The 23,748-nt window shown below is 41.2% G+C and overlaps 1 pseudogene; it reads right to left on the reverse strand.

Annotated features, from left to right (window-relative positions):
- Positions 1-8,351: 8,351 nt before the first annotated feature.
- LOC114216756 (MYND-type zinc finger-containing chromatin reader ZMYND8-like) lies at positions 8,352-10,564 on the reverse strand (annotated as a pseudogene).
- Between the last annotated feature and the right edge of the window lie 13,184 nt (positions 10,565-23,748).

Consider the following 23,748-nt stretch of genomic DNA (forward strand, 5'->3'; position numbering starts at 1 on the left):
TTTTAAAAAAAGGACAAATAATCTAATAGACGATATAAAGACATGAACAGGTATTTCACAGAGGAAGAAGCATCTAGAGAGGAAAACTTGTGACAAAGTGGTCAGTTGCATTAGTGAGCAAGGCAATGCAAATCAATACCATAATGACATGCCATTTTGCACCCATTTTATTGGTGAAAGTACGAAATGTGATAATATTAAGTATCGGAGAAGATCTGAATTGCTGTGACCACTCAGACATTGCTAGAAGAAATACTGATTACTACCAGCACTTTGGAAAGCAGCTGCCAATGTCTTGCAAAGATGAACATTCATATACCATATAGGCCAGCAATTTCCCTGCTAGTCATACACTCAAAAGAAAGCCGCAGTTGGGTTGGGTCACCTGATGGCTCAGCTCCACCATCACCACTACCATCACAAGATATGTACAGGAATGTTCATAGAAACCCTTAGTCATAAAAAACTGAAAGTGACTACTGGCAGCAGAATGGATAAAGAGAACATATAAATAACTGAAAAGCAGCTATAGGCAACAAGAATGTTAGCAGTGCCATTTTGAATTAAAAAATCTAATCCCATAAAGTGCCATGTTGGGAGATAAAATCTTGGGATAATAACTGATTTTTCTGTCATTTCTGGCCATTCTTTTTATTTGAACCACACGATCCCTCCCCATTAAAACAAGATTAGGAGGTTGAGGCATTCTGTGTTTCTTACCCCAGAGGAATAGCAACATATAGCAAAATGCTGAGGCAAAGATTAGAATTGTTTTACCACATAGGGGAAGAAAAATGTTCTTTTACCCATTGAGGTTCCTGTGGCTGGTCTAATAGTTAAACTGACATAAGATAAATTAACAGAAGAAAGACAAATTTAATTTCATACATAGTGGAGCTCCATAAAAATATGAGATCCATGGCCAATCAGGCAGCTGAGGCTTACATGCCATCCTGAGCCAAGGGATGGAAAAGGCGCTTCAAAGAGGAGGGTAATTCATAGGACAGTAAGAGGAACACACGTTTGGTAATTAGATATTTGTCCTGCGTCGGGAAAGAAGACCTTCCTTTGCCCTATGCTCCTTCTAGCTGCACTCAGAATCATATTGACATCAGACAGATTCACAGGAGAAAATCAAATTTAATAGGCCTAGGTATGGGGACTCCACACAAACATGGAAATTCCAAAGACGGTGAGGCAACACAAAGCTTAAGCTAAGTAGAGGGGTAGGGTCTGAGGATACAAAGGGGAGAAAGACCATTAGCAAGAAGGTGAAAGGGGATGTTTGAATAACAAAGATTGTGCTGTTAGGTAGATAAGGTTCTTAAGAACAGAAGAGTCTCTGTTAATAGCTCTCTTCCTGGTACAGGCTCTCCTTTTCCATGCAAATGTTGGTAGTTGAGGGGGAGGCAGAGAGCTTTTCCTACATCTGCTGGGTTTTTGATGACTTTTAACTCGAAATAATCTTTATGCCAAAGTGGCCCATTTTGGGGCAGCCTGCCCGTGGCCCCTATACCCACCATACAGCTGGGTCATTCAGATAAAAGTTATCTCTGGTAGTAACTCTCTCTCTGAGCCAGGCCCCCTGTCTAAACTTTTCTAGGTCAGTAAGGGAAATTCGGTAAGTTGTTTCTTGTCTGCTGGGTTCTGATTGCCTTCAGTTCAAAATAATTCATACGCCCAAGTGGCATATTTTTGGGGTTACATATTCTGCTCCCTTTCAAGTACCATCAATTTGATGTTGGGTGTTTTTTAAAAAGACCAATTCATTGATTGAGAGAGCAAGTGGGGGAGGGGCAGAGGGAGAGGAAGAAAGAATTTCAAGCAGACTCCATGCTCAGCACAGAGCTCGAACACAGCGCTCCATCTCACGACCCGAGATTATAACCCAAGCCGAAATCAAGAGTAAGACGCTTAACCAACCGAGTCACCCAGGCGCCCCTGGTGTTGGGTATTATAAACAAATCTCTAAAATAATCAAGAAATACCTTTTAGGCTTAAACAATAGTTTAGAGAAAGAAGGAGAAAGTTATCCAAAATATCATCAACCACAACAAAAATTACACTTAATGGTGACTGGCTCCGACCATTACATTTGAAGTGAGGAATAGGAAACCATGTCCACCAGCACTGCTACATTTTAATACTATATTTGCAACTCTAGGAAATGCAGAGACAAGAAGTATAAGGATGGGAAGGAAGAAAGAAAACTGATTTTTCTGCATAAGATACAATAGCCCATATGTCGAGATGAAGCCTCCATCAGCGTGGAGTCCTGAATAACCTCCCTGAAACACCATCCCTGCCAATCCATATAGAACATTTGGTGTGAAAGAGAAATAAACTTTTGTTTTGAGCTACTGAGATTTGGGCATTGTTTGTTGCTAACTTATTCAAACTGGTACAGATGGCTTCAATGCAATCTAGAGTGCTTTATATCTAGCTGGATAGCTTCACATCCAAGCTGGAGAGCCTATATTTTAAATGCCTGAAATAGTTTATAATATGTATTTACAAATAAATAGAATGCATGAATATACAAATTTCCCTAACCTGGAGATTAAGACAATGTTAATTCAGCCAGAGTAAGAAAGAGTCAAAGAAGGGTACAGAATTGTTAGATGGTGTAAATCTCTTAGAGAGGGTCTGAAATTTCTCCTCTTCCTTCTCAGGGGAAAGACTGTGTGTGTGTTTCAAAGAATGGTTTGGAAAATAGCACACAGAGGAGAAATGGCAGCACATGAGATAGGCCCTGAGACAGCCTACCACACCCAGAATCTTTCCCATCAAACAGTATCTGCAAGTTTCCCTAGCTTTGCCCTATCTCCCAATAAGGCAGCACAGAAGGGCTGAGAGATGGTAAAGGGCCTCGCGCCTCAGAGAAACAGGACACAGGGTGGGTGGAGGGACTTACAGATCCTGAACGTGACGACAAAACTGGGACCCAGCTGCCAATATATATAGAGCTGCCAGGGACCAAAGGGGAGTCAAGCACCTATCAGAGGACATCTGCATGAAGATCTGCTGACAATCCAGTTTCAGGGGTTTTCTAAATGTCATTATTCTACATGAGCCCTTGAACATACTGGCCACCCTACGAAAAAGAGGGATATGCAAAAATCCTTAACCACCTGAATTTAAATTTGATTTGACTAAGACAATTTTATAATGGTGATGACTGAGTTCAATTTGTTGCCTTCATGCTGAATTGGGACTCAAAATGAAGACTGAACATTTACAAAGTTAAAAACACAATGATTTGCTTATGTGTATTTTGCAGTGAATCGAGCACTCCCTCAAAGAGCTGGTTGGGCATCGTTAGTAAATTAAACATACTGAGAGGGAGAACACCGGGGAATGGATTAGATTTGGAGAGAAGGGCAATCAGAAGTTCAATTTCTAGACATGGTAAATTTGAGATGCCTAATAAACCTCAAAGTAGAGGAAGTTGGTATCAGTAGAGAGGTTTAAGGGAGATATGCATATTTGGGGGTTTGAAGATATGGATGAATTTAAAGTTAGGGACCTGGGAATTAGACTACATAAGGAATAAACACAGAAAAAGAACTGATCTAGAGATGTGAACTTCGAGGCATTCCAACATTTACAGATTAAGAGAATGTTATTCCAACAAAGGAAATAGAAACAGCAACAAAATGAACTAGTGGAATAAAACAGGATTGTGTGGTGTCCTGGATGCCAAATAAAGTTTCAAGAAGGATGTGATCAACCAGGTCAAATACTAAGAGGAAAGATGGGGATTGAATAATGGCCACTGGATTTGGCAATGCGGGCATAATAGGTAACTTTGGAAATGCAGTTTTATGAGTGTTGGAGATGAGAGCTTTGTGCAACAGTCCAAATGTGGACTAGTTGGTCTTTCCATTCTTATGTGGTTTTTCCAAAAAAGTTTTGTTGACTTGGCATGAAGAAGCTCCTTGATAAGGAGATTATTCATTCGAATATGTCTAGAAACACAGCATACTACATCCCACAGTTAAGTCAAAAGGAAAATAAACAAATCAAAAGACCTAAGAAATCAAAAAAGAGACCTGTTTATTTCACCTAGAAATGCTTAAACTTCTGTCCTATAAAGTATACACACATGCATGTGTGTGTGTATAAGGCCCCATAATCTCTTACATGAAACCCTTTGGGTCATATGTAATTTGAAAACCAAAATATTTCAGACTTCAGAAAGATAATGAAGTGGAGAGTGCATATTTTATGTAATTCCACCAACAGGAAATCAAACACATGAGCACTTTTGCAATTTTTTTTTTTATAAAAAGGTTCACCCTGGGATAAACAAAAACTATAAATAGCTTCACACTCCTTTAAGTTTATACACCAAAGAATTGTGTGCCAACGTTTCTAAGAAAATAATTTCAGTTTCAGAACTTTTGGGGTTTCAGAGCTGCGGGTTTATTTTAGGAATCAGTGGAAATGTTTCCTAGAATAAAGTTCGTGCAACATTGACAAATGACCCTGAAGTGAGGGTCAAGAGCTCGTAGTAAACTTTGGGGTAAAATATAAACATGGGCATTTGCTAAGTACAGTTTAATTGTAGCAGAGAATATTTCACAGGAGCCACATATGGATTCATATCATGAGACAAGAAGTATATGCTTTATCATTTCAAAATGTTGTATGATTGTAGAAATGATGACACGAAAATGATATCAAACACAATGTTTTTGTGTGTTTTAAAAATGAAAAGAAAAGGGGTGCCTGGGTGGCTCAGCTGGTCGAGCATCCAGCTTTTGGCTCAGGTCATGAGCTCATGGGTCCTGAGATGCAGCCCAGTGGCTGGTCTGTGCTCAGAGGGGAGTCTGCTTGAAAATTCTCATTCTCTGCCCCGACCCCCCCAAACACGCACGCTCTCTCTCTAAAATAAATGAATAAATCTTTTTAAAAATGGAAACAAAATTAAAATAAAAACATTACTACACAATTTTGAAAAGGAAGATGAGGGGAGCAGATGGAGAGAAAGAGGGTCTCCCTGAAACCTCAGTAAAATAAAGACAAATTAACAAACAATTATCAAATGCCTATTTCTTTTTTTAATTTTTTAATATTTATTTAGTTAAGTAATCTCTACACCCAACATGGGGCTGGAACTCATGACCCTGGGATCAAGAGTCACATGCTCCTCCCACCAAGCCTGCCAGGCACCCCTGCCTATTTCTTTTCTTTTCTTTTTTAACATCTTATTTATTTATTTGTCAGAGAGAGAGAGAGCAGGCACACAAGCAGGGGGAGCGGCAGGCAGAGGGAGAGGGGCAGGCAGAGGGAGAGGGAGAAGCAGACTCCCTGCTGAGCGAGGAGCCCACCGCGGGACTCGAGCCCAGGACTCTGGGATCGTGACCTGAGCCGAAGGCAGACACTTAACAGATTGAGCCACCCAGGCGTCCCAAGACCCTGCCTGTTTCTTATAATAGTGCATTTAGTGTTATGGGAGATAGCTTCCCCATTCCCTCCACTCCACAAAGAAACACAAAAGCTGCTGTGGATCCCTTGGAGATTATAGCTAATGGAACGTTCATCTTACAAAGTGATCAAACTAGAGCTGTACAGAGCTTATGGTGAGAGATAACCTGGTCATAGGAAAGCCAGTGCCAATCTACTTATGTAAGTCATCATGCTTCTAGGCTATTCATTCCATTCAAGTGCGTCAGTCATAAAAAAAAAAAAGCTAAAATTTCTCATCCTTGGACTTTTAAACTGTTTTTCTAGCTTCTATAAGCAATTTTCCAACCAACAGTGATGAGCTGTCCCCACTCTTCAGTGAGATTCAACAGATGCAGCCAGGATACCTCATTTACTAACCAGAGCCTAACAGAGGGAAATTCCACAGGAATCTGTGATGAATTTGGAAATAGCAGTTAAAATAACCTAGTCCCACTTAGTTTACATGTGGCCCCTGGGAATGGCCGTGAGAAGGCATGGACTGGAAGGGGGAGAAATGAGGGCCTCCAGGTCCAAAGTGAAATACTTTTCTATATGCATAAAATAAAATGGGGACCTACACATATGAAAATACAAGCCAGAGAGGTTGTATGACCGAGGAATTGGAACATGGGATGTTTTCCCCTTGCTCTCATCATGTTGCCTGTTGTGGTCACACAACCTTCAGATACATTCCACACTTAATCATTCTGCTTGATTTGGTGCCTCCCTGTGAGCACAGTTTGTAAATAGTTTGCTGAAGGTCCATACAAGTAGGCGCTGGTTCAGGAAAACTGCAGGTGGCTTCAGGATGAGCCAGCCGGAAGGTGGGACCATGAGCGGTTACGGGAAAGCCTACATATGAATGAGTCTCAGCTTTATGGGGCACTGGTTTAAAAGAAATCACCTGACGTCAACACTTTCCTCAGAGGAAGACGGTGTGGAGATGTCCTACCAAAAAGTAAGCAATACCAAACACCTTTGAGCAATGTTCTCACCAACAATATGCTGTACGCGGGAATTATGCATTTTACCGTGATGAACGGCATTGTGTCTGGAGGTGGGTGCTGACTGATAAGTGAGAGCCTCCGGAAGGACATTTGTATGTTTCCCTTTGTCACTGGTTTGTATTGTTCTCTCCTATCTCTCAGGATGCAGCACATTTGAGTCATCCTTCGAAGATGCGGCGGCTTCATGAAAACAATCTCTGGCACCGTGTGAATTACATTTTGTCTTTCCTGGAGAATATCAGGAAAGGAATACATCTTTTTTTTTTTTAAATATTTATTTATTTATTTATTTGAGAGGGAATGAGAGAGAGGGAGAGCATGAGAGGGGGGAGGGTCAGAGGGAGAAGCAGACTCCCCGCTGAGCAGGGAGCCCGATGCGGGACTCGATCCCAGGACTCCAGGATCATGACCTGAGCCGAAGGCAGTCGCTTAACCAACTGAGCCACCCAGGTGCCCCAGGAAAGGAATACATCTAAGAACCATTCCACAAGACATACTCACTACATCAATTAAGTCTGATAAAGTAATGAGCAGCTTGGGGGAAGAATAACACATTTGTCAGCCTCCATGATTCCCAGAATGGCAATGGCGTCCAGAGTTGGTGCTGAGCAGGAAGATGAGGACAAGGTGGGGAGGAAGGAGGGGGCGCTGCTCTCCTGAAACCCTCACGAGAGAGAAGAGATGTCTGGCTTGACAAGACTTCCCCGATGGATTCTTAACGCTATTCCAGGGGACCTCCTTCAAGGCTATAGTTTCTTAGGTTATACTAGAAATTCCCTATCATTCATTTTTGGGTTGTTTGAGAGTCAAGAAGTTTAAACAGAGGGGCTAGATCAAAACGCTGTCACACAACAGTGTGCTTGTGCTGTTTGCCCAGCTAGTTTTTGAGGACTTGAGTGGCGGTGTGGGAAGAGCACAGCCCATGGGGCAGGAAGTGTGGTATGAGGATTTGGTTCACTATGCACTAGACCTGGTTAACTTGGACTAACTACGACTAGGCCTTCCTGAGACTCAGCTTTCTTGTCCGTGAAGTGAGAGTACTTCCCATACCCACCTCACAGAATTATTGTGAGACATGATGAGAAAGTGTGAGAGAGAGCCACTCGTACAAGGTAAAGCAACGCACAAATGCTCATTAGAATTTATTTTAAAATTTGCCATAGAGCAGAACAAAGATTTGACCAGGATACAGACATAATGCCTCCAGAAAAAATGAGGGAATTTAGACAATAATAGTGCTTCTTTTATAATTTTTATATAACAGTCTCCTCTCCTTAATGACAAATTGATGAATTTCTTCGTGTACTATATTCATTCTCTTTGATGATTTTTAACTCACATTCTTCTAGGTACTTGCCCCACCTTTGGGGAAATGGTAACCTAACTTCTGTAACTCACTGTCTAGCTGTCTGAATGATTTCCTTTGATCCTTGGTTTTTTTAATACTATCGGTACCTTGTAATTGATACACAGGATCTCAAGACACAGTCTATTAATCATGATGATAAGTGATACCAGTGTTCATTTTGTCCAGGCCCAGCCCACCAGTGCTGATGATACTGCTTCTACCTACATCACAGAACTTAGTTACATTTATTGTATATTTAAGTGGTCATATTTATGCATCCTTGGCCAAGCTGTGAATGTGTCGAGACTCAATAATGTATCTCATTCTTTTTTTTTTCCAGCTGGAATGTTTTTTAGTTTTTGGAAAAATGTGAGATCTTTTAAGGGACTGTATTTCCCTTTTTGCTCAGACTGCTAGGAAGCTCACAGGCAAAATGAAAGCCCAACTTTGCTAATTCTGAATGATGAAACAGTATATATTTCTGTGCATGCACTTTCCCAGACCTCTTACTATTCTACCTTCATCTTTTGCAGACTTCTTTATTTTCATTTTGTTTCATGGTTATATATTCTTGTCAATCTGTTACAGATTCTTTCATTCTGCATGGGAGATTGTTCTTTGGGTTCCTTCTTATTTTTTTTTTTTTTTGACCCTTTTGCCCCACATGGTCTTCTCCTAAACCTAGGGCAAGTCCACTCTCTGAATCAGAGTCCAGGCCCAAATGTACTGTTGGAGAATCTATCTCATCTTTTCCCTTCAGTTTATCCTTTTTGGGAGGAGGCAAGGCTTTTACTTTTTCTGAAGAGTCCTTTTCAGGCTGGGGACTTGCCTTTTCTTGGAGCCTGGATCTGCTTTCTCACTGGTTGGCCATGCGCTTTTCAGTTCCTCCTTAGTCTCCACTGGGTTTGCCAGTTTGAGCTTTTTTTTTTTTTTTTTTTTTGGACAGGAGATGGCTCTTCATCCATCCAACTACCTTCTTTGTCTTCTGCATCTTCTGGCTCATTCTTAGACTTCTGCTCATTGTCACTGCTATACTTACTATCACTACCGTCTGACTTCTCAGAATCTTCTGAATCGCTGTGCTCTGCAGCCGTGTAAACATCATCTGAGGTTTCATTGATGCCTAGTTGTGCTTTGCAACTCTCTGTCATCTTGTCAAGATTTAGCTGGAACCTGGTGCGAATCTGCCAGTTGGGCGAGATGAGAACAGGCGCCACCTGCTGCTGGACCAACTTGCTCAGCTCCCTCAGGTCCATCTTGGCCTTGCTTCAACGTTCCAGGTTAAGATTCAGGATGCTTCCAGTGGTGGACATTTTGTCTGTTTTCGTCATGATTGGCATGGACGCTTGAGGAGAGAAAGTTTTTGGACCCGCTGGATAAAGTGCCTGCTTCTCCCATGTTTGCTGAGGCTGGTGAAGCTGTGCTCTTGTCCAAGAAGTCCATGGACTCCTCGCCGGCACTGAAGTGGCTCCACGGGGACTTCTTCTTGGCATCCCGCCGCACGTCAGAGCCTGTGTGCACAGAAGGGTTTGTAGTCTTGGGAGAGCGTGGCATATGTGACAAGGAGATACTGCGGCCCCTGCCCCTGCTCAGCATGGGATTGCCCATAGGATCTTGGGGGACGCAGTCATGTCAAAGCTGAGCTTGACCTTTTCCTGCTTGTCTACCTGGGTGGTGCCGGTGCCAGGGTTGCTGGGGTTGAGCAGCATTTGGTACTGGATGCTGGGTGTGTTAGATGTCCCCATGGGAGAGTAAGACCCCTAAACTTCCTGTGGATGCTCTTCACCTACACCGGCCCATCTTTTGCATTGCACTATTGAAGAAGATTTTTGTCTTTTTCACAGAAAAAGGAATTTCTTTAGACATGAGGTGGCAATTTATTGGAACCCAGGCCCTGTCATGTTGTCCAAATAAATGGGCATCAGGTTACCCATCTTTATCCCTCAGAGCTTTTCTGGGCCAGAATGGAAACCCCTTCAGTTTTGCCTGGATCAAAGGATGTGGATTGCTACAAGGTTCATAAAACCAGTTATCTCATTTTTGGCAAGCAGCTAGATACTTACCGGACAAAATTGATCTCATTCATCTCATACTCACAGATTTTAATGAGTACTTTTGCTGTATCAGTTTGTGATTTCCTCCATTATAAATGATGCAGTTGTGCAAAATCCACTTTGCATCAGCCAGGAGAGCTTCTGTGCATCCATACATTTTCTTTTTACCCTTCTTTTCCAATGTACGAAGGTCCATAGACTGGAAGGTGTGTTTCATGTAGTCAGGATGCTGTTCCAATGGAACAGGCCTCTGGATGGCATCTGTCCCTGGTTGTTTCGTTTTCTGAATGGCAAATTTGAGCAGGTAGGATAATTGTTTGATGGTGAGCATTGTCATGGCTTTACTCTGAGCCTCAATGCATTCTGCTACCATAATCTTCTCACATTCAGGACAAAACCCGTCCCCCTGTTTCCGTTGTCAGTCTCAGACACTTAACATGATAAACCCAGGGATAAAACTCACAGCAAAGGACTTGGCCTTTCTGGTGACGAACCCAGCAGTAGAAATCATTCCGTCCATCCTGAGGTACAATGTTCCTGCCCCTCCTCGTATTGATAGGATTCACTAAGAAGGTCCAGCATCCCATCTGACATCCCGATGGCTCTCTGCAGCCTTCCCTCTGAACTCTGGGCTCCTTCACTTCTTCTGCTGAGATGACCTCCAAGCTCTTATACCTTATTGATGTATCTAGTCCCAAGACCATTTCTCCAGGAAATTTTTAGGTACATCCTTTGTTCAGAAGGCTGAGTTAGTATAAGGAGGGATACAAAAAGAGTAAGACCCGACAGATAAACCAGCAGGCAGGAGCCATGTCAGCAAGGCAGCTAGTTATGCTGCCAGGCTGTCCTTCCTCATCAAGATTATCTACTTAACTGGGGCACCGGGGTGGCTCAGTGGGTTATGCATCCAACTCTCGGTTTCAGCTCAGGTCATGATCTCAGGGTCATGAGATTAAGCCCCGCATCCCACTGGGCACTCAGCGAGGAGTCTGTTGAAGTTTCTCTCTCCCTCTGCCCCTCCCTTCATGTGTTCACTCTCTCTTTCAATAAAATAAATAAAAAAAGAGAGATTTATTTATTTATTTTTAAAGGCTTTATTTATTTATTTGAGAGAGAGAGAATTAGAGACAGTATGAAAGGGAGGAGGGTCAGCGGGAGAAGCAGACTCCCTGCAGGGAGCCCGATGTGCAACTCAATCCTGGGGCTCCAGGATCATGACCTGAGCCGAAGGCAGTCGCTCATCCAACTGAGCCACCCAGGCGCCCCAAAAAGATTTATTTATTTTAGAGAGAGAAAGTGTGAGTGGAGGGGGGCAGAGGGAAAGAGAAAGAATCCCAAGCCGACTTCCCACTGAGCACAGAGCCAGATGTAGGGCTCAATCCCACCACCCTGAGATCACGAGAAGAGACAAAAATCAAGAGTTGGATGCTTAACCCATTGAGCTACCCAGACACCCATGAAAATACTGTTTCAAATGCTTTCTAATAACTCACTCTCTTTGATTTGCACACACGTGTCAGAGTGTGTGTGGTGGGGGTCGGGGGTGGTATATATGTGTACCTTGGACATGGAGGTCTGGCCCATTTGCTCTTGAAGTCATGACTGACAAAGAATAAATTAATGTCCCAGGTTTGACACATCCAAGGGGAAGTACAACACAGCAATGCAGACCCTATGTTAGGTAACATCATATAATTTAATGAGAGACAAAAGGCCAGCATATCATATCCCAACATAGTCAGCAGGCAAAATTGAAAGGAAAAAAAGGAACGGTTCTTTGGGAAAAAATAGAATAAAGTAAACCGTGGGGCCTCAGAAAACTGTTGGTTAAATTCAGTGTTTATTTCATCTCTAAAGTAATGAATGACAATTCATTTAGGCCTTTCTTCCCCAAGTACCCATATTCTGAAAGTGTGAAGAATCCATTTCACAGAACACACTCTAATTGTCTAGGGCAGAGAGTCTTAAATGACCTCCATATTTCAGATGAACTATCTTTGCTTCATTGAAGAGTAGCATTATGGATGATTTATACCCTCGGATAGTTAAGAAACAAAAATACACACTTATGGTACAAATTGCCTTAGTAAAGCCTGATAGAATTTGGGATCTGAGCCAGAGAATTTTCTCACATTTCTGCCGCAAAAGGGCAGCAAAATCACGTGAAAATCTTTCCCGGGCCCAGATCACACAGTACACTGAAAGATTTTGCTACTGTGCAATTTTCCCAAAGGCACTAGTCCTTTGAGAGAGAGAGAGAGCACGAGCAGGGGGACTGGCAGGCAGAGGGAGAAGCAGGCTTCCTGCTGAGTAAGGAGCCCAATGTGGGGCTCAATCCCAGGACCCCAAGATCATGACCTAACCGACTGAGCCACCCACGGGTCCCATGTAACAATTTAATTAGTGGTACAACTAATTTTCAAATTTTTTCAACATAGAGGATTAAAATTCAGATTGCTTAGGGCAAATATTTTTGTATATTTTTACTTCATATACAAATATCTATCACATATAGTAGGAATAAAAGCAGTCATAGAAAATAAAGGACTGATTTAATAAAAGTAAAAGGTAGTAACATTTCATCAAGTAAATGTTTTATACTCTATAAAAATATTTGAGTTACTTTAATAGGTAAACTAAAACAATCTCTGATTCAACTAATCGATTTGGTGAGGAACACTAGCTACTAGAACAGGTTCTCGAATGTCTTCATTTTTCACAGAATGTTTTACTGAGTTTTGTTTTCACTTTTCAGTTAGCTGTGTTGGCATTACAAATGAACCATATATAAATAAACCACTTTCAATACATATAATTATTCAAACTTATATGTTAAAAAATGAAAGTTTCGTATCATTGTCAATTACCTATGCACACTTCTGAAATAGAAGTAAAATGGAATATATTGGTTAAGAATAAATTGGTGAGTGTTTCTGTGATTATGTCGTAGGGGTAAGGCACTTTCATAATTACTGAAGGGAATATAAATCGGACAAAAACTACCAAAATCACAAAAGTGCATTTCCTTGGAATCAGCAATTCTACATTTAGGAATTTATTTTGAAGATATACTTGCATGCATTCATGGGAAATCATACAAGCACACAATTTTTCTTGCAGCATAGTTTGCAATAGCAATCTGGAGACAAATGCTCATAAATAGGGGATTGGCTCTGTAAATTACTGTGCATTCACAGAAGAAAATATTATTGAAAAGAATGAAGTAAGTCATCATGTACTTATATGAAGCAATCTCCAACTTGTTTTAGGTAAAAAAGGAAAAATGTGGAAAAAAATGGATGTGTAATATATGAATATACCATATATGGGTATGTAAAAAATATATATATACATATATATATATTCCCCCTCCCCTGGTATAGATATAACTGTGGAAGAAACTGACATTTCCGTCTTTTGGTGACTAAGAGTGATGTGTGGGTAATGTGACTAGGAACAGGGTAGGACAAAAACTATAAACCTATTTTTTTAATTATAAGCAATGTGTAAGCTATTCATTATCTTACAAAAGAATTAAGATATATGTTAGTGGGGTGCCTAAGTGGCTCAGTTGGCTAAGCATCTGACTCCTGATCTCAACTCAGATCTTGATCTAAGGGTCGTGAGTTCAAGCCCCATGTTGGGCTCCACACTGGGTGTGGAGTCTACTTAAAAAATAAATAAACAAACAAAGAAACCAACAAAATGTATGTTAGTGAAAAATCTCAAATTTTCTTTTCAAAATAATTGAGTATGTATAAGCTCATTCTGCTCTTTCCTGCATGCAATGAATCACATCATATTGTCAAAGGGAAAATTGTAAATGCTTAAACAAATATATGAAGTCCTACAGCTTTATTAATGTAACAGAAAAAGCCGGCTTAATTCCAAATTGGTTCCTGGTGGATCTATCCTAATTCAGTGTTAAAAGCAGTGTGAAAATGTTTTTAATTAATGACATTTCTCACTTTTTAGAATCTTACAAAATGGGCAATTCTGTGATAAGAAAGAGCTTATATAATCAGTCCACCTTTCAGTTATGAATACAGAATGTTGATCCAATTAATTGAGCCACCCACAAATTGATATTCCTAAATTTATTTTGATGACCAGCAAAGTACAAGTACCCACCACAATTTATTTTTAACTTTGCTAGCAATTTAATAAGAATTCTCATGGTATGTAACCTATAATAGATAGAAATGGCAGAATTAAAAGATAAAAATGTGCAAAATTTCCATAACAGAAGAAGTCATGTTTCCTTCTTCATAAGTGAGAGGTTCATCTTAGACTATTTGAGCTGTGTTCCCCCACAGAACTTATAAAATGTATCCCTGTCCAAATTTATCATGTAAATCTCCCCCCTTTTTAAAGATTTTATTTATTTATTTGAGAGAAGGAGCACAAGCAGGGTGGAGGGGCAGAGGGAGAGAGAGAGAAGCAGGCTTCCCGCTGAGCAGGGAGCCTGATGCGGGCTCGATCCCAGGACCCTGGGATCATGACCTGAGCCTAAAGCAGACGCTGAATGACTTAGCCACCCAGGAGTCCCATAAATCCCCTTCTCATGTAAAGTAAGACCAACATAAGGGAGATATGCACTCCCACATGAACCAGAGACACCAGACTATTCAATATCCTCCAGAGTGTGCTTCCTGCCTTGAGACCTTCAAGGACTTTATTAAAGTCTGGATATTAATAAGCTTCACTCATTAAAAATGCACATTATGCTTGGCTCCAGTTCTAGAACCTAGTTATGTTCATCGAGGATGAAATTCTCAAGTATTCTTTAGTCAGCTGCCCTCATTCCCATCCATTCTATTCACAAAACCAAGTGGGTCAACTCCAGAGGCACATGATGGTTGCTCAGTAAATACTGAATAGGTGAAGAATGAGTGAATGGGTAATAATAAACTATATTTTTACAATACTGCTTCCAGGCGCCTGGGTGGCCCAGTTAGCTGAGCATTCAACTCTTGATTTCGGCTCAGGTCATGATCTCAGGATCCTGGGATGGAGCCCTGAGTCGGGCTCCGTGCTTAGTGGGGAGTCTGCTTGAGATTCTCTCTCTCCTTCTTCCTCTGCCTCTCCCCCTACTCATGCACAGGTCTCTCTTGTAAAATCTTTAAAATATACATATATGTATATATATGTGTATATATATATATACATATATATATATAAAATACTTTACTGCTTCTAAAATTCATTTGCATAATTACTCCATTTATTCTTCACAATACTCTTCACAATACTCATGTAAAAAGGTAAAGAGGGGGTGCCTGGCCGGCTCAGTCAGAAGAGCACGCAGCTCTTGATCTCGGGGTCATGAGTTTGAGCCCCATGTTGGGTATAGAAATTACATACATACACATAAACTTAAAAGAAGGGAGAGCTTTTAGGTCATGTTTTACACATGGTGAATTTGAGGCCCCATGAGGTGTAAATGACTTATTCAGTGTCACAGGAGTGACACAACTAAAATGCTACCAAGGCCCCATAACATGCCATTGCCCTTCAATGATCGTAGAACAGCAGTAACGCCATCCATCATCAGTAGCAATGGGGGGCAGAAGCGGCCCCCTGACTCCTCCATCTCTGGACGTTAGTGCTTCAGCTTCCACTTTAGCTCCCAGTTTAGATACAAAAGGGCAAATGCTTTGCTTGGAATGCTCTTTGCTGTTAAGATTCCTGACATCACACTCAGCCACCTGAGAGGCCAAAACATTCCCTCCAGTTTTTTTTTTAATAATTTTTTATTGTTATGTTAATCACCATACATTACATCATTAGTTTTTGATGTAGTGTTCCATGATTCATTGTTTGTGCATAACACCCAGTGCTCCACGCAGAATGTGCCCTCTTTAATACCCATCACCAGGCTAACCCATCCCCCCACCCCCCTCCCCTCTAGAACCCTCAGTTTGTTTTTCAGAGTCCATCGTCTCTAATGGTCCGTCTCCCCCTCCGACTTACTCCCCTTCATTCTTCCCCTCCAGTTTTGAGAGAATCTTTGCAGCCACATCTGAGTTCCGAAACGTTGCTATGAAGCCAACAAGTTGTAATCTTAAATCAGATTCCAATATGGAAATGTGATATGACGAAAGAGATTACTTACCCCTTCATAAACTGATAATGGCGTAACACCGATTATTCTATTGGGAGGTATTAACACTAAGGTCTGCCCTCTGAGTGAGAACAGTCCCCTTTGTTCTCTAATAGGTACCACTTTCTTCCCACTGGATATGGCATCGTCCCTCCATTGTTAAATTAAATCTTGCAGAAATCACCAAGGATTATCATGAATGTCAGCATTAACGTCAGCCTCGGTTAGCAACAAAGCCAACATCTTGAGTTTGTTTGCAGAAAAGGAGCAGCCCACTCAGGAAAATCAGGCAGAGTAGTTTGATGTGCCTGTCAAACTTCACATCATAACTGATGTAATACAACAAGAAGTGAATAAAACCTGGGGGGGTGGGGCTCGTTAATCAGAAGAGTTAACAGATTGTTTCTCTAAGCCCTCACTGTCAGCTTTGCCAGAAAAATACACATATCATAGAGGAAACACTGATAAAAATGTTGTAATACCCTTGTCTCAATATGTCTATAATATATCATGAAGCCGGAAAACGTGAAAGTTAACCCAAAAGTTACTGCTAGGGAAAGACTCCACTCAGACTACTAAGTAGAATGGCAAAATAATCCATGTGACAATGAAACAGAAAGGACTAACCTCACAGGGGAAGATTGATGACAGGATTACTTTGAAATATGTCTCTTTTATACAAATTATTACATAGAGCTTCATAAAGTGTTTTATTTGTCCTGTTGCAAAATTATACTTTGTTGCTTGCTTTTGTTATCACAATAACATTTATTTGCATCCCAATCCCATGCTCCACTGAATCTATGAAATATCGAACTTCTCTGCAAAGGAGGGCTCATCAAAAAGAAATTTGAAATATGAAATTCTATTATTAAGTAAGACAAAATAAAGTCCTTTTTTTCTGTGAATGAGTGACTTATTTTATTACCTTATCTAAAATCTTGTAATGTGTTTTTAAAGTGTTGAGTTCAAAAAACCAAGAAATAAAAATGAAGAATAGAAAGAAAATAGAGAATTGGAGATCAGAAAATCTATGGTAAATTTAGAAGTATATTGCCAAATAGAAAAGCAGGAAAAAAGTTTAAAGCACCCTAGATCAAGATCTTGCAACTATACTCACCTAAAATAATTTTATCCTAAGTGAAAATAATGTGTTTACTACTGCAACTAGCTTCCTATATCAGGGCTGGTGAAATGGCATGTGGCTATACCATGAAGTCACATATAAACGATACCCGATATAATGATTAAAAACTGACAATGAATTCCTGTTTTCCCCCTTTTTCCTTCCTTCCTCCGTCCATTCTTTCCCTCTTTCTTCCTTTTCTCCTCTTCTTATATTTATTTTTTTAAAGGTTTTATTTATTTATTTGAGAGAGAGAGAGAGCAAGAGCAGAGGGAGGGGCAGGCAGAGGGAGAGGGAGAAGCAGTCTCCCCGGTGAGCACAGAGCCCGACACAGGGCTCGATCCCAGGACCCCAAGATCACAACCCGGGCTGAAGTCAGACGCTTAACTGACTGAGCCATCCAGGTGGCTTCTTAAATCTCTGCTGGAAAGTATAGTCTAGACTAGTGCCCATTATTAGTGCAAGTAGTTTTTGGCAAGCCTGAATTAACTACCAATCCAAATCTGATTTATTTTAGTGGCGTTTTGTCACTCCCTCATGCCTTGACACCCCCCAGGACTGTGACTTGACATGACTACTCCCTGATCAAATTCTGAGCAGAGAGAAGCACATACATATGCAGCATGTGAATGTTCTCATGGAGCCAGGGGCCAGACACTATACACTGACAAGAGAGGAGGTAACTGATCGAACCTGAGGGAATGTGGCAGACTTCCTACAGGAGGTAACATATGTATGGAATGGTAAATAGGAATTTGCCATACAGACAAGATGGGGAGGCAAGACTATTCTATACGAAGGGAGGTAGAGAAAAATGTGGTTAATCTAGTCAATAACAACAGATTAGTAGATTTAGGAAATATTTTGTGAAATCTTACTTTAAAATGTGAATTTCTATGCCAGGGTCTAAGCCCACTTGATCCCTGCTTGAATTAAGTGAGATGTATATAAAGTCACGTGAGACCACATTCAAATAATGCCACACTTCGCTTAAAAGGACAAGAAAGTGCTGGTGACCATCTCATAATATTGTTTACATGGTGCTCTCCATGCCAGAGGGGCCTAGATTTTCTTCAAGGCAATCAAGCAAGACCCTGGGAATGTGAGCAGATCATGATGACAAGATATTGGGGAAACATCCTGAAAGCTGGCGTCCGTAAGTGTATGGGCTCTAATTTGTGACATTTCTCAGAAATCTGAAGCTGCATGTTAAAATATCGAATAATATGTGCAGGATGCTATTTGAAGCATTCAAATATCTCTTTATACCTCCAATAATATGGATGAAAACTCTTAGCCATTTATGGTGTTTTCTTCTAGAAGCAAGGAAGATATACTCTTCATATTTTCTTTTCCCCAGACTACTGGCATCTTCATATAAATACAATTCCCAGGTGGCATGTACTATGAGTTTGTTCCTTGTGTAAATGCATTTTTATGCCCTTTGGTTGCCTAAATTATATTTTTCTACAAATACAGACTGGAATTCTATTCACAGAATAGGTGTGTAAGTATGAAAATTGTCTTTAAAAAGGGCTTTCTTTACATTACTGGTCTGACATTTGAAAACTATACACTTGGAAGTCATCTGAAATTATCTTAATGCAACAAAACTCAAATGCGTTAAAGTTGTGGAATTTTATAGCCTAAATTCATCTTAGAAATGATTTATTTCATCCTCCTCACATTGAATATAGGAGACTTAGGTCAAATGAGATTATGGCTTGCTTCTGAGTCCTCAATTTTTGTAAAAATCCTGGAATTAGAATACTGGTTTCTACATTCCCAGCACTGTGTTCAAGCCTGCTCTCCTGTGGATCCCCTATATGACTACCTTTTCTTTAAATAATCATAAAATAAGAGGCTTTGAGGCACTCTCAAAGATCCTGTAGTGCCCCTGTTCTTTGAGTGGATAGTACTATTGTGTTCTGCATGGACTTCAAACTATTAATTCCTGGAGAAACTGACATATAGTAAATGAGAGCATTACTCAAATGTCATCCCCAAATTATCATCTTTCTCTTTAAATAAATGAAAGTGAGTTTCATTCTTAAATGGGATATTATTATATCTTGACACAAACATTCTTTTATATTACAGAAATATTCAACAGAAAATGGGATATAATTTGTCAGCAAAAATGCATTCTAAAATAAAGAAACTGGGGCACCTTGCTGGCTCAGTCTCTAGAGCATCTGACGCTTGATCTCAGGGTCGTGAGTCTGAGCCCCACGTTCGGTGTAGAGATTATTAAAAAAAATTAAAAATTAAAAAAACCCTCAATATTATCTTTGAAAGAGCAGTATCATTAAAAGATGCTTAGGAATTGTCTCAGGAAGCCTGCTTCTCCCTCTCCCACTCCCCCTGTTGTGTTCCCTCTCTCACTGTGTCTCTGTCAAATAAATAAATAAAATCTTAAAAATAAAGGAATTTTCTCAACTGTCAAAGAATCATTTCATCCAAATGAGTCATTATGTGGTAGGAGTCCCTCTCCTACCCTCCCAACACCCCCGCTGGGATTTTTTGCGGCAAAAATCAGCCTAGATGTATTTCTGTAAAAAAAAGAAGCAGACTACTCAAAGATCTGGTGCCATCCGTTCTCTACAGTTTGTAAGTCAACTCAGGAAAGCAGCAGGAAAAATTTTGCCTACAAAATCAGTCATTCACCAGGTAATCCCAAAGTCCACTTGGGTTGGAGTTGGTCAACTGCCCATAGGTGGCACTGCCACATTATTCAACACGTATCCACTGAGACCGTATTCTGTGTGGAGCACTGTGCAATGGAAGCACTTTTGCAAATTGGGCCTCAGACTCTACCATCACACTGTCTTGGCCCACGCTCCCCTGCATCTCCTGAGAGAGGGTTTTGGAAGCAGAGGGTCCAGGTTCCAGTCCCTACTCTGGCACATGCTAGCGGAGCACTAATCCCTCAGTTTCTTCATCTGTAAAATGCAAACAACAAAACCTTGTTCATAACATTTTAAGGAAGGTCAAATGAAATAATGCTTGAAAAATACTTAAGCAGACTATCTAGAGTATAATGTGGAATTGGAAATGTTCAACCACCAAATACTGTGATTCACTTTGGTTAAAATAAAACCATATACCAAATATTTCTGTAGTATTTATTAAGAAAACTTGATACAAGTGCTTTTGAGAATGTAGGACTCGAGGTTCTCTGTTAATCCTTATTGAAAAGATAATCGAGAAGGTTGGAAAATATTTACAAATTAATTATCATTAAGGTACAAGGTGTATAAAAAGCATTAATTTGGCACTAATTTAACTTAATCCATATATATCATTTATCCTGTCATTGTCAAGTTGATTTGGGGGCAACTCTGTTGTAAATGGAAGAAACTCTCTTATAACATTCTGTTTTCATTTGCAGGGTTTTATTTTTATCCCTAGTGCAATATAATCCTGAACCTCGATACTATAATTACAACAAGGGGCTTGCTAACTCTGTTTTCTATAGAAAATGCCGTCTGCTGGAGCATTTATTACAGGAAATTGGATTTACTCACCAAAATTGTAAAGCACACACTAGCCTTCTGATATTTGGCCCAATATCTGTTTGTCCTTGTTAAATGTCATAACACATCTCCTATATATGGGATATAGATTTACTTGTCCACGAGTAAGCTTTTTAATTTTAAATTTCTCTGCTCATGCTTGTTCACAAAAAATAAATTTGTGACTAACGAATTCATTTTTAAACAAAACACAGATTCTTCTACAATGGTAAGTACAAAATCAGTGTTGACTGATGAGTTCTACTTTTGTTCTTTATGCTTTCTGCCACCATTCCACAACTACTCTAAGGCTGATGAAATAACGGAAGTAGAGTCATTTTGCCTTCTCTTGGGGAAAACAAAGTTTAACACACGGGGCTCAGAATCCGGTTAACTGTCCTGCTGCCACCTGAACTTTTGTCTTATTCCTCACCTCTACCTTCCTGTAAGGACAGCCTACAAATACTGAGGCCCCTCATAGAATTTGGGGCTCCTGCTATTTCCTTCACTAAATACTGGTGTTCTGGCGAGAAACCCCAACATATGGCCACCTGCTGAGAGTTCTCCCCAAGCCCCATTGCTTCTTGCTCTGTCTGCATCTCTGAACAAGGTCTTCCACAAGATTCCCTGGGCCCTTGCCTACCAAAGAAATGACAACCAGACACTGGCTTTTGTTATACTGAAACCGCTCTTGAAACGTAAAGATGGTTGGAAATTAAGATGGACACACTAGTGCTTCAGCAAGGCCTGACTTTAAACTGAACACATTTTTCTCTTCCTCATTCTCGAAGCTTCCCCATCCCGTTCACTTGTTTTTCTGTAGAATTCTTTGTTCTAGGAACTCGGTATCGATACTGAGATCTCACTGACCTCGATGTATACTTCCTAAGGAGACTTCCTAAGGGTGGCGGGCGCCAGTGTTAGTCATGACATCACCTTGAGGACATGACAAACGTGGCTGGCAGTTCGTAGTAGATTCCTATCGAAACAGCCCCGATCCTGGATTTTCCTATAAAAGCTCTCAGCCTTTTACCCTGGGCGGGCTTGCACTCTTGGGGGCATGAGCTGGCTGCAGCCTCCTTTGCCGGGCAAAGTAATAAAGCACCTTCCTTCCCCCACGCTGTCTTCCTGTTATATTTCCGCTCCGGAGCACAGAGGTTGGCTCTTGACAACCTAGTGCCTTGATTACATCCCACAGTGAATAAAAGTAAATGTAGAATCCTGCAGTTTGAATCGGGGACCTGGTGTTGTTTTTCCTTCTAAGCCTAAGGATCATCCTAGCTAACGGCATCAAGAAGGTGTCAGTTGACTAACTGGCTAGCCTTGGAAACAGAAAGGTAAAGAGAAACTCGACTGGCGAACTTGCTACTTCCTTTTATCCTCACTGTTGGGAACAACCAGGGTTCAATTATGACATGAAGAAACTATAATTAAAGAACACACACACACACACACACACACACACACACACACACAAGAGCAAAAACACAGGCTAACAAATGTAACAGAGAGACCATGACTTCAGCGTCCTACTTCAGCAAATGAAGGCTAAATTACTGAAAACAGTAAGTTCGGATCACTAGTGTTGGAGGCAGATTTCTATTTTTCCCTAAACCCTGCTCTATGAAGAAACTTTGTAAGTTGTGATCTGTTTACGGAAAGCGGACATAATTTGCTCATTTTGGAGCAGAATCTCATCATCGGGACACAGGAAATCATCACACTTGATCTTAGCCAAAAGGCCGAGAAGCGATCAGCTCACGTGCGGAAGGATACACGGACGGCTCCCCCGTGAACCGACTCCTGCCCTCACCCCTGCAAGCCCGCACTGGCGCGGAGTCCCCGCTGCCTACAGCCCCACCAGTGACGCAACCTCTGCGGCCCTCCGTCACCCCATCTGCAAAATGATGCTTTAACAATACGATGCTTGAGGGGCTACGGAGCGAAGACAGGCGTGAAGCGCCCTGCGGGTGCCAGGCACGCGGTGAAGCGTGCACGGAGTCGCTGTCACAGAGCACAGAGCTGTCACCTACCCGGTCTCTGTGTGTCACACCTGTGGACGCTCTACGCCCGACGCTCCTCCACCCTCTCCTGTCGGCATCCCCGGATCGCATCACCCATCCCCGTTCCCTGGTTCCCACTGGCCACTTTGTCCCTCCTCATGACAGGGGACGCTCCTTCAAGCTGTGGAGGCTCCCAGCTCCTCTCGCTCTCACTCCTGGGCCCGTCCGCTTCCCTCACAGTAGCCAGCCTTTGAGTCACCCAGTGCGGAGAAGAAGAAACAAAGAAACTCCTGCACTTTCTTTCTGTTTTGCTTTTTTGTTTTGGTTTAATTAGGTTGAATTTTACCTGAATCCTATGCTCTGGGAAAGCAACAATGGTTAAAGGAATCTCTCCCACCCATTAGTGTTTAAGGTGTGAGAGGCGAAATAAAAATGGGGTCACCATGTCAAGGTGTTTTAAGGCGGAGCCGGGAGGCCATTGAGGAGGTGGGCCTTATGCACGTCCTCACCGCGCGGGAACTATGAACTTTTGGACTGGGCCAGACCGCAAATACTCCGAGGACTCTGCCGGAACACCTGCAACTTGCTACAGTAATGCGCCTTTGCTTAGTGATAGCCTTAGCAACCAATTATGTTTAACCAAGATTAGTTTTCTGCCACCAATAACAAGCAGAATTCTTTGTAAACAACTTACATAAGCATTGGGGTTTTTTTTTTGTCTTTAGAAACCTCTGATTTTTGCTTCCTAGTGGGACACTATTTGGGTTGCTGCCCAAATCTGTGCACTCTGAATTGCAATTCTTTGATCCCAAATAAACTCTTTTGCTTAATTATTGCCTCCTGACAATTTTAGGTTGACAAAGGAAATGGCTTACTTCAAAGAAACACCCTTCTCCATATGACTTACAAAAGACTTAGATGCTCTGCTTACCTACGACGAGGCCAGACACACACAACATTCCAATTCCCATTCTTTGTCTCATAAAAGATGAGCTGATCTGCTTGTTCCTATGGATCAATGGGAACAAAATGCTTTTTAACCAAACTTTAGTTAAGCTTCTCTACTTCCCCCTGGTCTCTGAACTTTGACCCACCTCAACCTGAACCAACATACAATGCCTCCTGTCAAGAGAATGGCCTC

The sequence above is a fragment of the Eumetopias jubatus genome, unplaced genomic scaffold (genome assembly GCF_037043125.1).
Source record: "Eumetopias jubatus isolate StellerSeaLion01/CBP00866 unplaced genomic scaffold, mEumJub1_p1.0 scaffold_11, whole genome shotgun sequence".
Taxonomy (NCBI): Eukaryota; Metazoa; Chordata; class Mammalia; order Carnivora; family Otariidae; genus Eumetopias; species Eumetopias jubatus.